This window comes from Tetrao urogallus (assembly GCF_951394365.1).
Source record: "Tetrao urogallus genome assembly, chromosome: 8".
In the NCBI taxonomy this organism is placed as follows: Eukaryota; Metazoa; Chordata; class Aves; order Galliformes; family Phasianidae; genus Tetrao; species Tetrao urogallus.
In genome coordinates this window covers 29493683-29509342 of record NC_136821.1, presented here as the reverse complement: position 1 = coordinate 29509342, position 15660 = coordinate 29493683, and positions in this window count along the sequence as shown.

Sequence of the window (15660 nt, the reverse complement as noted above, 5' to 3'; positions counted from 1 at the left end):
TTTCTTTTCAAAGTGCTTAATGTTTTCTTTAATTTTTTTTTTTCTTTCCCCATTGGTTTCAAGAAGGACTGGAGCTATGTTGCTTGAGACTAGTGTTCTACTTTATTTGAAAACAAAAGTAAGTAAAAGTAGGAAAAAGAGTGAAAATTATGGGGTTACATGGAAGTAATTTGAATGAGGTGACCTTTAACCAGGGATTTCGTGTATGGTGTTACTATTAGCTGAGACCAGCAGGAGACTGGATGTTTTAGAGTAAGCAGCACCACAGTCACCAAGCCAGGAATTCAGGGAGTGCAAGTACAGTAGCCAGAAGGACAGGCAGGTTGTAATTCCTCCCTGTGGAGAAATTTCCTGGCAGTGTGTTCAGCAGGTTTGGAAAGAGAAAACAAATTGCTGACTGTAGGAGGACTTCAGAGCTGAGCAGATGTTTTGGGGTTTTGTTTTTGTTTGGTTATTGGCGTTTTTTTTGTTTTTTGTTTTCTTTCTTTTCTAGAAAAATATAACTTATACATCAGGATGTAGGTGCTTCTGCTCCCAAGGACTCCAAGAGCAGCTCAACTGCATTCTGTATGCCACTTGTATGTTTCTAATTAATGATTAATTGGTACCTCTCAGTTACTTGCCTTAGAGCTCTGCCTTAGACCAGATAATAAATGGTGCAAGTACTTCATTATATCCTGCATTACTGCATCTTGGCTTTCAGTAAACTGTATTTTTTCCTCCATTGGTCTAAGAGCTAGAATCTAATTTCTGTGTGTGGAGAATGTGGGAAGTAATCCTTACAGGTAGTGCATCTTTACAGTATACAAAGGTAAGGAAAAATGAGTGTGAAGGCTGAAGAATAGAATGGGGGAATCTCCAGTTCATCCCAGCAAACTGGTTATTTCTGTACTGGCAAGCAATCCACAAATTGTCTTTTTTTTCCCCCTTTCTTTCCTCCTCAGCTCAGTGACAACACCGTAAAACACATACTTGCTCCAATGTGGACTGTAAGCACTGAAGGCTCAGGTCTGCTGTGGACAGTCTGCCACTGGCTTCGGTGAGAGCAGAATTTGGCTTAAAATAAGTGGAAAACTAATCTCCGCTCTCTAAAAATAAGCCAGCCCAGGGAAGGACTGAAACACAGGAAATACATATGTAATAGGGAGAAGCAATTTTTGCTTTTGTTTGTAATGCGAGTAATCCCACAGGGAGAGACTCTATTCCCCCAGGCTTTTAGTCAGAGCCTTGTCAGATAATGCATCCACATAGTCTCTGAAGTCATATTTGGGAGGAGTGTACAGCGAATGGCATTCAGAATCGAATTTCTCCCCTAACAAAAATGGGGGGAAGCTTTTTGCCCTTTTATCAGTTATCCTGCATTTTACTATGGGGAAGTAGAAGCATTTGGAAAAAGATGAAAGCAAAGGCATGATGAAACTGCAGGAGTGAAGCAGTTTTTCCATTTTCCTCTGGCCTCTGGGGCACTGGGGAGCTGTGGGGGTGGCTGCTGCCGCAGCAGGCGCTCTGCGTGGGCACAGCCGGGACAGCCTTCCAGTAAGGTCTGTCCATCCATCCATCCACAGCGGGCTCCTGCACTCCCACCACCCTGGCTTAGACGTGCTGCATCCGCCCACCGGTACCCTCTGGGTTAGACAGGACCCTGGGCAAACACCCTCCTACGTCTTTCTTCCCTGCTGCCGCAAGCAATCTGTCACTCCTCCCCTCAAACCACCCGCCACCCACACGCAAAGCCATAACTGCAAGGAACACCCTCTCTCCTTCCCCCTTCGCTCCCCACCGCTCTGTTTTTCTCAACAGATGAAAAATTCCTGGAGATCTGGTGGTCGCCCCCGTGTTTGGCTTTTGAGACCCAAGGGGTTGGATACCTTTTGGGCTCACAGCGCGGCGAGCTCTGTTTGCAGATGTATTGCCATAGTTTTTCATTTGCGTGTAATTACACAAGTGCAGGTGGGAAACGGCTGTTTGCCTCCCACTGCCTTCCTTCCTTCCACTCCTGCTCCTGGCCTCCCACGCACCCAGCGATGAGAAACGCTGCAGAAGACTGACCAGCCACCAGCCCGCCCACCTGAGGAGGAGGAGCAGCAGCAGCAGTACATTTCTCTCTCTGCTTTTTAAACACAGTTAAAAAGAGCTGCAGTGTGGGTGGAAATAGCTGTAGGGAGAGTGGGTGGGAATGGGGCCAGGGGAAAGTGAATTTTCTGTTGGTAGGACAGTTACTTCTAGTAGACTAGAAAAAAATACTCAAGGATAACTTGCTGCTGAGAGTGTCTTCAGGCATACAATTAGTTCTTATGGCTGAGTTTCCCAGGACTGGAAAGAATGAAATGGTGTTTATTTTTCCCTGGTAGTCAAAGTGGCAGCCAGCACTCCGCACTCAGGGAAGCAAGGGATATTTGTGTTGCATCCTGTTGTGTCATCCTGTCTCTTGTTATGCTCCTGCTCTCCTGATTCGGTAAGAGTCAGAGCTGCTGCTACGTAGGAAGAGAAAAAAAAAAGAAGCATCTGGTTTTCACAGTATGGAGCCGTATTTCAAAATACCACCCATGCTGGACCTCCTGAAATAGCAGCATCCCAGAATACCAGTTAATTCACTATTTACTCTAAATCTGTGCTCTGATGAGAAATTAAATTCAGCTTTATTTATGTTAACGGGACGTTATCTGAGATACTTTGCTCGTGTTACCTGAAAATAGCACTGAAATCGTGTTTCATCGTCAGACCGATGGCACAGAGTGCAAAGTGGTACCACTGTTTCTTAAGAAATATCTCCGATAGAGAACTGAGGGCACACAATGGCTTTCAGGTTCTGACACAGCCTAGCCCACCTCTCTAGAAAGAAAGGTTTTCCAACATGTAATCCTAATACAACTGTCCTAATTTGGGCTAGTTGTATGCGTTCTTCTCAATCTAGAACTGCCCATATGTTTCTCAGTCTGGCTTTCCATGTGCATTACTGAGGCCAGTTGTTATATCAGGATGTGGTTTGTAGATATTCAAAGAGGTGCAATAACAGGCAACTAATGCATTTTGGGAAATTGGACTTTCAAAGTACAGGAGATATTTCAAAAATCTGGAGTGGGTCATGTAGTAGAGACCTTGAGCCCCATATTGGAGTGGTTTCTGCTCGATATAGTAACTTTCTCTGTGAAAATCCAGGGTGTGCCAAAGTGCAAAGCCCTTTCCAAGGCGCTCTGCTTCCTAGACAAGACAGCAGTCTGCCGGAGCCATTTCTGAGGCTGGGGCTGCACAGCTGTAATGCACGAGGGAACTGGGCTTTCTGACTTCAGCGCCTCCCCAACCCTGGCCCATTTTCTGTAGCTCTGGAGATTTTACTCTGGCTTAGGAATGGTAGGCGTAGGCATAATGCCTTCCGCTGGTGGGCTCAGAAACAAATGAAGTTATGATTAAGCCTAACGCAGATCTGCGTGTGTCACAACAGGAGGACCAGCTGATGGATGTACGTTGGTGAGATGAGACATGGATCAACAGAGACGTGACCTCAGTGCAACTAGCTGCCCCCATCTGTTAAAAGTCTCATTTCCAAAAGGCTTCGCTGATTAATATTTGAAGTATATCCTTATATCTTTCCACTGAATCTTATGTAACTTGTAATTATTATCTACTGGAATTACATACCCACACTGAGGAGGAAATATATTCCAAGTAGTGAGTTCGTGTCACTTGGCTGATTTACTTTAAAACATTGCACTAATTCCTTTGTCAGTGGCATTTGGAAGCAGTATTGGCACGCTTGTAATACTATCCTGCATTTAGCATTGGTTCAGTTAACTTCAAAGGTAGTGCTTTTCGTACCTTTTGTATCAATGAATGTACATCAGATTTTAAATGCAGATTATACACTTATCTTGCCAGCTACTGCTAGCCTGGAATTTTCCTCAGGTGATCTATTGTGGTGGAATGATATTATTCAAGAAGTTAAAAAAAAAAAAAAAAAAAAAAGAGACATTTAGAACAATTTCAAGTCTATTTTAGGAGTTCAGTCATGTGTGTAGCACTGCTCTTGGCTTTCTGCCGTGCCCTGGAACTGTCATGCACTTCGGTCTTGCAGCATCTGGTACCAAACTTTGCCTATTCAGGGGTCATAGGGAACCAGTCATTACCTAAGCATAAGAGCATCTGACGTTAATTAGCAGTGTTCTGACAGTCCAGGATGGGTACAGAGAGCACTTCGGGTGTCTGTGTTAAGAGTTGGTTGGTGCTCTAAGCCTAGGTAAGCCTCTTCAGCAAGGCAGTTTGGCTGAGAATGACAATTTCTTATTACACAGATGTGTGTGTATTTTAAACTTGACACGTTACTCTCCTGGCACCTTGCACAAGTATTAATTTTCACTTGAAAAGTTCTACATTTGGCTTAGAAAATGTATTATTAAGAAGAAATGTTCACATTTCTTTCCATTTTCTTTGATTCTGAGGTGCAGCTAACACTGTTCATTAAATAATGGCTCTGAAGAACATTGCCCAGGGGAAAGTATCTCACTTAATGCCACAGATGATGCAAAGAACAGGGCAGATCAGATCAGAGAAATTAAAAGTCAGGAAGAAAATAGGTCAGGAGAATAAAGAGAGGTCCTTAAGCTATTTAAAAGTAAGCATTTATCATTCGTTAGCAGATATATTCTGCTCTGAAGCATAAATTACTGGGCTCCATTACGGCGTAATTGTGGGCAAATGCTAACTTCAGTGCAACTCAATGTAGCAGATTCCCGTAAGTAGGTGTAATTATTAACCTCACTGAAAGAATGTATAGCAAGGCAGAAGGGAACGTGTTTGTTTGTTTGTTTCAAAGAAACATTGTCGTTCCAGGTCGTCAGCTTTTTGCAGAGGAAGTGATGGGGGGAGTGCTTGGCTCCCACAGCCCCGCGCACCAAGTGCTCTTCTGCAGGGGAGAAGAGCAGCTCGGTGAGGAAAGCAGTGGCAGCCCTGGCAGGGCGCAGCACAGATCTGAACTGTGCACAGGCAGCTATGCAGTCATCAGTTCTCTTTGTCATCTCAGTCTTCTTTTTCACACGGCGGTTTTCGTGATGCCACGGCTTCTGTCTAGACCTTCCTTCTCTCTCACTTGCTCTGTCTGTGACAGCAGCCAGCCTGGAATGGAGGTTCATGCTGCTAAGAGAAGTAGGTAGGAATAGATAATTATTTCAGAAATAACATGTTACACAGTGTGATTTAGTCATACTTTGACACACCTCTGTCTGCCAAGAAATAGGCAGGCATACCATCTAAAGCTGTTGCTGAGAGCAATCCTTCAGGCTCGGGGAGCACGAAGCTGCTTCATTGTATGGATAGCTGCAGGAGTTAGCAGCAAGGTTTGGGTCTGGGGCCAGCAAAGACCTTAAAGCACGTAAATCTGTTGCTTGAATTAGAGGCTGTGCTTCTTCCTAGGGGATGTAGCTCCATGCAGAAGTAGCTTGAGACATGAGCTGGTAAATTTAAGACTGTTTGTAAAGTGATTTCATGGACATTTCTAGCCTTTAAAAAGCATCCTTGTCGCTCTTTGTGAGCCTTTTATAACATTTACCACTGACCTGTTCTTTCCTAGTAGGAGACAGCTGCATGTTGAAGGTACATCTGTCTACAATCTTAATTACAACAGCAACATACAATTTTCAGTGTTCTTTAAATAGTCAGGAGAATCAGACATTGACAAGTAAGTCTGTAGCTGATAATGTTGCTCTTAAAATTCATTACATTAGTTGGAAGTTTTAATTAAGCTACAAGAAATAGCCGAAAGATTGCAGTAACCTCTGATTTCATGTAACCTGGAAGTCAGTACGACTATTAACATGAATTGGCTGTTGGAGATAACACAGGCATTGCAGCTCTAAGTAAAGTTGCCTTGGTTATTTGGGTGTGAGCGAGTCACTTTGCTACTATGCTTTTCACATCTGCGAAGGGAAGAGAGTGACTTCTGTTGCTGTCAGTGTAATACAAGAGCTCATACAAACCGGTGGTGCTGTCACCCATGAGGCATTACCCAGCTGTACAGAAGGAAACAGGGATGTTTCCTAGCAAAGGACAAACTGCTGTATAAACAAGTATCTACTCAACCACACTATCTCTTCCTCAGGAGTATTTCTCATCTAAGAACCTCTCATATTTATTTATTCCCCTTATTATATAGAGGAATAAAAAGCCCGGAGTCCTTTGAAGTCCCCCAGTATGCAGTGTCAGGAGGTTTGCGGTGTATTTGCACAAGCAGTCGGCTTTATTTCGCAGTAACACATTTAATTTTGTTAGGTGTTCATAATAGGCAGTCATAACACTCGTAGGTAGCATAGTGACTCACTACAAAATGACTGCAACGAGGCGCTGTCATTCTGTCGCTGCGTAATAGCAGACAGAAACAGATCTCAGGAGTGTGCTGAGTTATTTCTCGAAGGCGAAGGGACACGTCCTCCCTGGGAGATGTCACTTGGTCCTGGAAGCTTTTTGCCAAAGATTTTGGTTACCCGTGCTGTGTAACCTTCACCTTTCTGTTTGCAGATCGATGGTATAATCCTTCACACGTATTTCAAACACAGGATGGAAGTGGTGTCTCATGGGAAAAATAATAAGAAATAAAAAATCATAGCTCAGCCGTATTTTGCAAGTGCTTTAGGTCGGAGAGTAGATAAGAGAAAGCTCAACTCTGTGGAGAAGAAAGTGTAATTTAATCCACTTTCACCTCTCTCCTTGAGTTAAATAGTGTTCAGCCTTCCGATAGTCATTTCTTCCTTCTGAGCCTTTTGTGTATGAGCCATATGTATTTGTTCAGCCACTGCTGTTGCACCATCACCCACCCAGTCCAAAGGTTCACCAATTTCCTTTAGCTAATAAATCTGAAGGTGGGTAAGATAAGGCAGGCTCTGCAAACTGAGCTCTGTTTTAATGATATGGCTATCGCTTAAGATCCAGTTCTCTGAAAGTCAAAGATACAAAATGCACTCCAGTTGAAATTCAATTATTCTGCTATTACTGTTTGAAACTATAGTTGGCAGTCGTATTATTAATTCAGAAAGTAAGGGATGTAAGAGGTAGGCAGGCAGTCATTACGTCACGCGATTTATGTCCTTGCACATTCTCACTTTCACCAAAGGAAATTATAAATAGCCCAGCTTATTTGAGAATTGCCAAGATTAACAGCGTTATTGTGAGAGTGCTGTCCTTGGGGACTGGAGGCCTGCTGTGCGATGGCTCTCCAAACTGTTTATGGTAGATTGTTTAAACCACTACCATCCGAATGCCAACTACAACAAAAACAAGAAACAAAAGCCGCAGAGCTAATGGCACTCACGCTCATTGCAGTGGTATAACTGAGCACTCGTGCTTCAAAGCAGGAAGGTTCTAAGGCTTCCCCTAACAGCCCCCTCTGCTGCTGCTGCTGTCAACAGCCAGGGCTGCAGAAGTCACAAGTAACTTTGGACTGATGCTCTCCTGCCTGAGATAGAACTGATATCCAGAGGGGAAGCCAGAGCGAGCCAGCAGCAGTTGTTTTCTTCCATCGCTCTGCATTAATGGACCTGCTCTTGTAAGGAACACTACTGCTGTGAGTCAGAATGGCTTCAGAAAAATGCCTTCCTAACACAGTGCTTCTATAAACTATTGCTTAAGGCTAAGCACAAGAGTTAGCAGCACTTCCCACACTTTGGCCTAATGAATTCAGTCCGTGAAACCATTGGATGATAAAGGCTATCTACAAAACAGAGCCAGCACTGACCTTAAACAATTCTAAGAATACACGATGATTCAAAAAACTGAAGGGAATATAAACTGGGGTACAAAACGTTGAAGAATTATTGAATCACTGTCATTCTAATCTCTTTTAATTGTTTGCCAGATAATTGCTGTTGAAAGCAGAAAGACAAAAACCAATCATGCTGAGTCAGATCCAGGTCACTGTCTCCTGGAAAACAGCTGTCAGGAGCTGGGTAAGAACAGAGTAACGTGTCTTGACTTCTGCTTTCAACTCGTGATTCCTGAAACAAATGAAGTTTATGTACTGTGTAGAAGCCTCCTGATGATTTCCCTTCCACACTCTTGTCCAGCCTCCCCCAGAACTTTATGAACTCCTAGTACCTGCAGTAAGCATTCCCACAGGTCTAATGCCTGTCCCTGCTGTTTTTCTCCTGCAGACGTGCCTCCTACTAGCTTCATTTAATGTTCCCTAATCCAAGAAAGATAAATGTGCTTTTTCCAACTTGTGACTTTGTAAACCTGCCATTTCCCTGCTATGTTGCTGCTGTCCTGACCGACAACTTCTGTGCTCTTCTGGGCAGAGAAGTCATTTCAGACATTTGAGCATCCTTCCCTGTTCTCTAGTTCTTTACATTCTTTTGGAAATGAGGAGATTATACTGATGTTTCTTTTTCTCCTAGAATTCACACGGGATGCATGTCTTGGTTTCTCTATGTAGAAAAAAAAATCCATATATTACGCTAGAATAGAATTCCATCTTACTTTGCAGTTCTTACTTTTTTCTTCCTAAGTTCTTTGTCACTATTTTTGGTACTGAACAGTTAACAACACACTGTAGCAATGTAACAAATCCTTAGGAAGGTAGGTTCTGTATCCCCAAACTGGCTACAATTGACCCACTGCCCGCAGCAAACCATCTCTCAACTATTAGCAGATCAGGGGGAAGAAAAGGGAGAAAAAATTTAGTCAATGATTTTAAAAGGCATAGCTATTTAAAATTCACACCTCGTGTGCTGATTTAGGAAGTTGTAAGATGAGGTATAAGAAAAAAAAGGTGAGACATGTTAGTAGTGTTACATACAGTGTTTTTCAGCTTTTCCCCTTCCTGTATTTTTTTTCTTCCCCCACCCCACCATTTCAGAGGCACATCTTTGCAATGACGCGTCAATTTTCTGTCTACTTGAGGTTTAGAAATAGCTGGGATGTTATAAATAGATCACAATCTGCAAGAGACAAAGAGAATGGAAATGTTATAAGAGGTTGGCTGAACATTTTAGATGCGGATTGCAATTTCAGATGTCTCTGAGAATGGAAGCACTCAGTCTGAAATGCTTTACTGAGCAGAGCATAGGAACCTGGCCTGATGTGCAGCAGTGGGGAAAGGCCAGGCGGAGTAAGGTAACACTTCTGCTAGTGGAGCCAAGCACGGAGTGACATCCAGCCTTGCTTCAGGGAGCTCACAGCTCAGTGATGTGAGGAGAAAGCACTTTGCCCTTCCTCACTGTAGGATGAAATGCTGGAGTCAATTGCTCCATTACACACAGCAGAGCCACTAAGTCAGAATGTGTAACTTTTGCCCTGCAACTTTCCTGGCACTACTCATGTTGGTAGCATTGATCAAGTTTGCTCCCGTTTTGCACTTTCCCCCTAAAAGGCCTTAACATCACTAGAGCATCTTGGCACGGGCTGAAAACTTGTCCTATCCAGTGAGGCAGTAAGAAAAGAATAATCAGGAGTGGGAAACAGTCTGATATTCTTTTGCTTCTGCTTGAGTAGTCCTTTAGTAAGATCCTTTAGATCCTGCTGATACTTCCAAGCTGACCGTGAGTACATAGAGCTGAGGTCCAGCTGCTTCTCTCTTGACCAGTTCCACCAGAGTAACTATGAGAAAGATTGGTGACGGTTCCAAAGTAACTTATTCAGTGGAAAGGACTAACCTTCCCAGTGGCACGTTCATGTTTTAAAGGCAAGTTGCTTCATGAAAGCAGGCTGGATTTCACAGGAGCCATGTCATGTTGGCACAAGCTTTGTGTTCTCAGTCTCTGCCAAACACAAAAGTATATCACTAGTGCTGCACCTGGTCTGCGTCCTTGAAGTGCGTCTCCAACTGCTGTTGGCTTTTGTAGAAGTCTAGGCCGATACACACTCTGCAGAATGAGGTTCTTTAAACCTAAATTAACATTCTGTTGAAGACTAAACATATGTTGTTTTTCTTCACTGTCAACAATTTGGTTTCCAGGTTTGGAAAAGAAACATTGCTGGGGAGGAATCCAATGAATTTATTAATGAGCTGGGTAAGTACAGAACTATTAATATCTCCTGAGATCTTGTCTGTGTTAATTCTGTCTTCAGCTTCAGACTCTGAAATAAACAGATGTTCTGAAGCCTTCCTCTGAGAGTACTACTGTATGTTAGGTCCTATTTTAAATACATTGTGACTACCAGGATATTGTAGGAAATGGGTAAATAGCTGTGTACAATGCTTCTGAAACATTTTGTGCCATTACCTGAAATCTTTATCTCAGATTGCAGTGATAACATTAAAAAGAAAATACCTAAAGTGTTTCTTATATGTAAATAATGATTTTTGTTTCTCGTCATAAGTCTGAGTAGAAAAATTGAAACATGACTTTATTCTACAGTGCTGTCAGTGTATGTTAAATCTCCCGTTCATCATTTTGTGGCATGGCTGACAAAAGAGACTTCCTGTCCTGGGCACATACTAAACACATGACTGCTTCCATTTGTCTAAGCAGGTCCTATTTATTTCTCGGTCTATTCTGATCAGAGACACCACTTTGAATCTCAGTGTAACTGACATCTTTGGCAATCCTACAACACTGAGGTCCTTTGCTCTCTGAAGTGAGGAGTATCATCTCAAGAATTTGAGAAGGGCAACAGTAAATTGCCTGTTGTTTTCACATGTTGGGAAGGGGAAGAAATATTTGACCTTAAAACTGAGTTCAACTGTTTGTATCACTTAGGTGCTGCTCTATTTTAACCAAGATGTTACAGGAGGCTAACCAATCAGTTATGCTAGTGGTCCTGAGGTGAAATAGAAAATAAAAGATCAATCTGATTCTTGCAGGAAGAGGTCAAACAGCTTGGCTGACACTTGACTCTCTTTTGTATTCTGTCATTACTGGTCCTAGTTATAATTAGGCAAATTCAGCTCTAGAGAGAGCTGGATATGAGGCCTTTGAAGTCAGTGGTGAGCCTTACCCTGAATCTGATGCCTCAGCACCAAAGGTAGTTTTCCTGTTTGTGCCACTCAAGTGGTTTTCATCACAAATCACATTTGCATGTACTGAGTAAAAGTGAGTGCTTTGGTGAGGCCTTAGGTTTACAAATCTACGTGGTAGATGACATGAATTTAATCAGGGAGTTAACCTTATATAGCTGTACTGAATTAAAAAATAACAAAACAACAACAACCATTTCAGTGAAAAACTGCTGTGACCTATCACCATGAAAATGTGCAGAGATGGGTGCATGTATCATAGTTTTAATTCTCCTTCCTGTCTCAGTCACTTTGCATTCTTATTCTAGCATCCTACTTTTTGTTGGAATACACTGTGTGTATATGCAAGCTTGCTTAAGTTTTGCAGTCTTTTCTGGGGACTCCATTACAAGAGGAAGTCTCAGCACATCCACTGATCAGCTCTGCCCAGCTGAGCCTCCCTCCGTATTGACAGGCCATGCAGAACCCATTGCAGGTGTCAGTAGCTAAATGGCACAAACCTCCCTTGCTCCTGCAGGGAACATAGCAAAGGCAGCAGGGCTTTGTTCACTCCACAATTTGCAGCAGCAAAGCTCACGACAGGATCAAGGTCATAATATTTTCAGCGTGTGTTCAGTGGCATTAACGTTAGCAACACATAAACAATTTACTCTGCAGACAGCAAGATCTAATGAAGCTTGATTTCCTGTGGGTTTATGCATTTCAATTTTACAAGCTGCTATCTTTCCTCCACCACTTTAAAAGCCTCAGATGCCCTTTCACCCAAGTTCCCCCTCTGCTCCCCCCCTTCTCCAGGGTGATCTCAGCTCCTGCTTGGACAAGAACAACAAGTCACTGGCCAAGGGGAGCCCACTGAGGAGTTCAAGATGTGGGCTATCCTCCCACAGAGTGCACTCTTGTCTTTCTTTCCTTGCCAGCTGCTGGTGTTCACACAACCTTGAACGAATTTAATATTTGCAAGACTGCTGCCACGCACTGAATTTGATACTTGGCAGTGGGTTCAAACGTTCACGAGGTGAGGAAAGGTTGATTGTTCTATGTTCTATAGGCAGATACTGCACAAACAGATATCTGGTTTTGAGAATGGGAAAGGCCCGTGCACATATGTTTCTGCAGCTGGCATTCGCTTTTGTGCATTACTTTGCCTTCTGATTGTTAATGCATGCAGTACAGCCAGAGGTGTTAGATGAAAATCCAGAGGAAGGGGATCCCCTGTTTCCCTGCCAAACCAGACAGGCCATGGCGATGGCAGCTCCTCATCTTACCAGCTGTGAACAAGCTGTGCTCAATTACCATCAGCAGTGCTCGTAGCTGTGCATGATTTGCTGATTCACTCTAGGACTGTTTCTCAGTTCTTCTGTCAGCATTTCCCTTTGCTGATAATATATGCTGGTAATAAAGCTGCTGGCTGTCTCTGAAACAGGAGGGAAGAAGCCGCTTTGTTCCCCATCGTGACTTCACTTCTGCCCAGATTACCTGGGAATACCCATAAACTGTGTGTGATGAAAAGCTTCCTGGAGCAAGAAACCACTGCTATAGTCACCCTAATGCATGCACAGCATAGAATCATAGAATCCATAGAGTTGGAAGGGACCTCTGAAGGCCAGCTAGTCCAGCTGCCCTGCAATGAACAGGGACACCACAGCTCGATCAGGTTGCCCAGGACCTGATCCAGCCTCACATCGAGTGATTTTGTTCATGTTTTGTGCAGAATATTAAAGGCCTGATTGAAATGAAAGCTCTCCCGTTGTCTCCTGTGTGCTCTGGAACAAGTCCTAGCAGCACAGATCTCACCTTCAGCTTATCTTTCTGATCTGACTGCTGTGAAGTATCTTTGTTTATTTCTTTTTTTTTGGCCCGCAGTTAAAAGCTGCTGAAGGACAGCTGAATATGTGGTGTCAGCCGGAAATTCCTGATTTCAAAGCACAGCCTTTGTTCATGAAAGAAACCAACCAAGAAACTTTACTATAAATTAAAATATGAACTCCTGGAAACCATTTCCTTACGGGGCTCAGGTACTTTACTTTTGCCATTACTGCAAAATATCGGCTGCATATATCATACTGACGGCGTCAGATGGTTTTACATAAAAATTTTGTCTGTGCTGTGCTGCATTTGCTTTATTTTTGCTCTATCCCACGAAACAAGTCAGCTGCTTCCAGAGTCAGCTGACACCAAGTCCTTCCCAAGCAAAGCCTGCTGTTAGCAGTGTGCAGCTCCAGCGATAGTTGTTGGTAATTTTATCCTATTTTTTTTATAACTACTTTGCTATATGTTTTTCAGTTTAATTGGGATTTTACTTTATAGCCTTGTAAAACAACGAGGTGTTTGTAACTATTTAGTGGCAGTCTCACCGTGATGGGGCACATGGGTTGAAATCTGTAAAACTTAAAATAAGCTTGTAACCAAAAGCCCATGCAGAAATCCACAGCAATTCTTTCTGTTTCATTGAGAAGCTGTGGGTTCATAATACAGAGCTTCCTAGATGGGGTATATTGGCGTGATATAAAGCAGTGTTTTTGAATATTCCAGTGTCCCAAGGTAAAGTATGAATTTGTTGCTATTTGTTATAGAAAAAACTTTGGCTGGCTGTTGTTCTTTTCATTCTGCAGCACGTTTCTAAACAACATTTCATGGTGTTTTAGAGCTTGATTTCCTGGGGAAAAATCAGATAATCTTTTAACTGACTTCGGTGTAATTCTACAATGATTTTATACTTTATACTAGTGAGCGTTTTAATAGAAAAGCTTGTACTTTATGTGACTTAAAACTGTATTTCTTCTTCTTTGAGCTCTCTTTGGCCAGAAATGCATAGGCTTTCGAGAAAAAAAAAAGTTAGGTGCAATTTAGTGCAATGCAGCAATTTCTCCATTTCTGCTAATCCTCATTTTTATAGCTGACAGCACGGAGCAGGGGCTGTCTGAGCAAGCGTCACAACTTCCAACGGGCCGCAGTCCAGACCTTCACGCAGCCTCAGGGAAACAAATCGCCGCGCCGAGCTCCTTTACTCTCGGCTCCGCTCGCTCGTCCCCCGGTGCTTCCCGGGCCGGAGGCGGTGCCGGCCGGCTCCTCCCTCCCGCAGCGCCCCTGCGCGCCGGCGGCGGCCCAGTGTCGGCGGGGCCGGCTGGGGGGGGCGGGCCTGGTGCGCGGAGCCGCCGCCCGCAGCAGCCGCAGCCGAGGTGCGATGGTGTCGGGCCGGCGCCCCCCGCGCAGCCGCCTCCGGGCGAGGTGAGTCGATGCGGGGCCGGGCGGCGGGAAGCGGGCGCTGGACGCCGGGCCTTCGCCTCGCCCGCCGCTTCTCTCCGCGCCGAGCGCCGCTGGGCTGCGTGCCCGGGCCTTATGCGTGACCGCCTCCCGCTCGGGCGTCTCCGCACCGCCGCGCCCGGCCGTCGATATCGCTGTCGCTGTCCGAGTCTTCCAGCCCGCGCGGTGCCGGGCTTTGCGGGAGGCAGCGCCGTGCTGTCGTTAAAGCGGTGGGAAGGCGGCCGTGCGGGAGGCGCGCTGCGTGCTGCATCCCGGCGCGCCCTGGCGCTCGGGCCGGCGGTGCGGAGCCGTGGCGGCGGGCGGCTCGGGGGGGCTGTGCCGCGGGAAGCGCTGCCGGCCGCGCGAGCGCTCGCGCGTCTCGGGAACGGCTCGCTCCATTCAGCGTTGCGTTACCGAGGTACGCGGGGTCTTGTTGTCCTCTGCTATTAGAGAAAGCCGTTGTCGGGTGTTGGCTGGCGAGCTCGGTTATTGCTTGGATTTGTTTACTGGGTGTAAACGAGCAGCGGGCAAAGGGACTTCCGTGTGACTGCGTGTGCTCTGACGGCCTTCGGGGCACGGAGGGGGAGCGAAACAATCCCCTTCCGAAGGGCGGTGCTGCTCACGGCAGGCGGCGGCCCCGGCGCGGCCCGAGCGGCTCGTAGGAACGAAGCCACGCAGGTGAGAGAGTTGCGTTGCTCACGGGTGGAGCTGGTGCCACGGCACTCTGCGCGGCCTTAATTTCATCTGGCTAAACCTGCCGCAGCGCTCTGTAGTCTGGGCTGGGTGCTGCTGTGCTTCAGGTGCTCTGGGCCACACGGCTGGCTGCCGTGGAAGGCACCTGCGTGCTGGCTGCCGGTATCCAGCTGCAGCCGTTGCCAGCAAGCTGGAGCTGGGAGCATGCTGCTGACAGAAAGTGAACCGGTTTTAAAATCATGCACTTAATAGTCTAGTTACTGGTATTAGTGATGTGCATAGTTGCTATTACTGCTTTTCTTTCACTACTTAGTGTTATGTGAAGAGTTTCCTACTCTATACATCCCAATTGGCACACATAAAATGGAAAACAGGGCTAGGAAAGCAGGAGTCCTGAGATATGAGTTTGATGGTTCTGCTTTCACAGACCAGGCTGACAGCAGGCTTATCTTCTTTAATGCTATTGCCACCACTGTTGTATCCACTTAGCAACTTCAGACCTATTATCAAGTGCATTAAATCTACTATAAACCTGCTCTTGCCATACTGAGACATACTTGAGTCTCTCAGTCTAATTTGACGAAGCGTGTCAAAGCGTGAGGGGTTTCATGTGTATACTGAGAGGAGGAAAATACCTGCATAGACCAAAACACAAAGCATGCGCCTGCTAAGGAACACAAAGCAACTTAAAGAGTTAAACACTACAGAACGAGGTGGTTTCACTTCTTGGAAATGCTAATTGTGGTAGGTAATGTTAGATGCACTCACTTCACACCTGCAACATT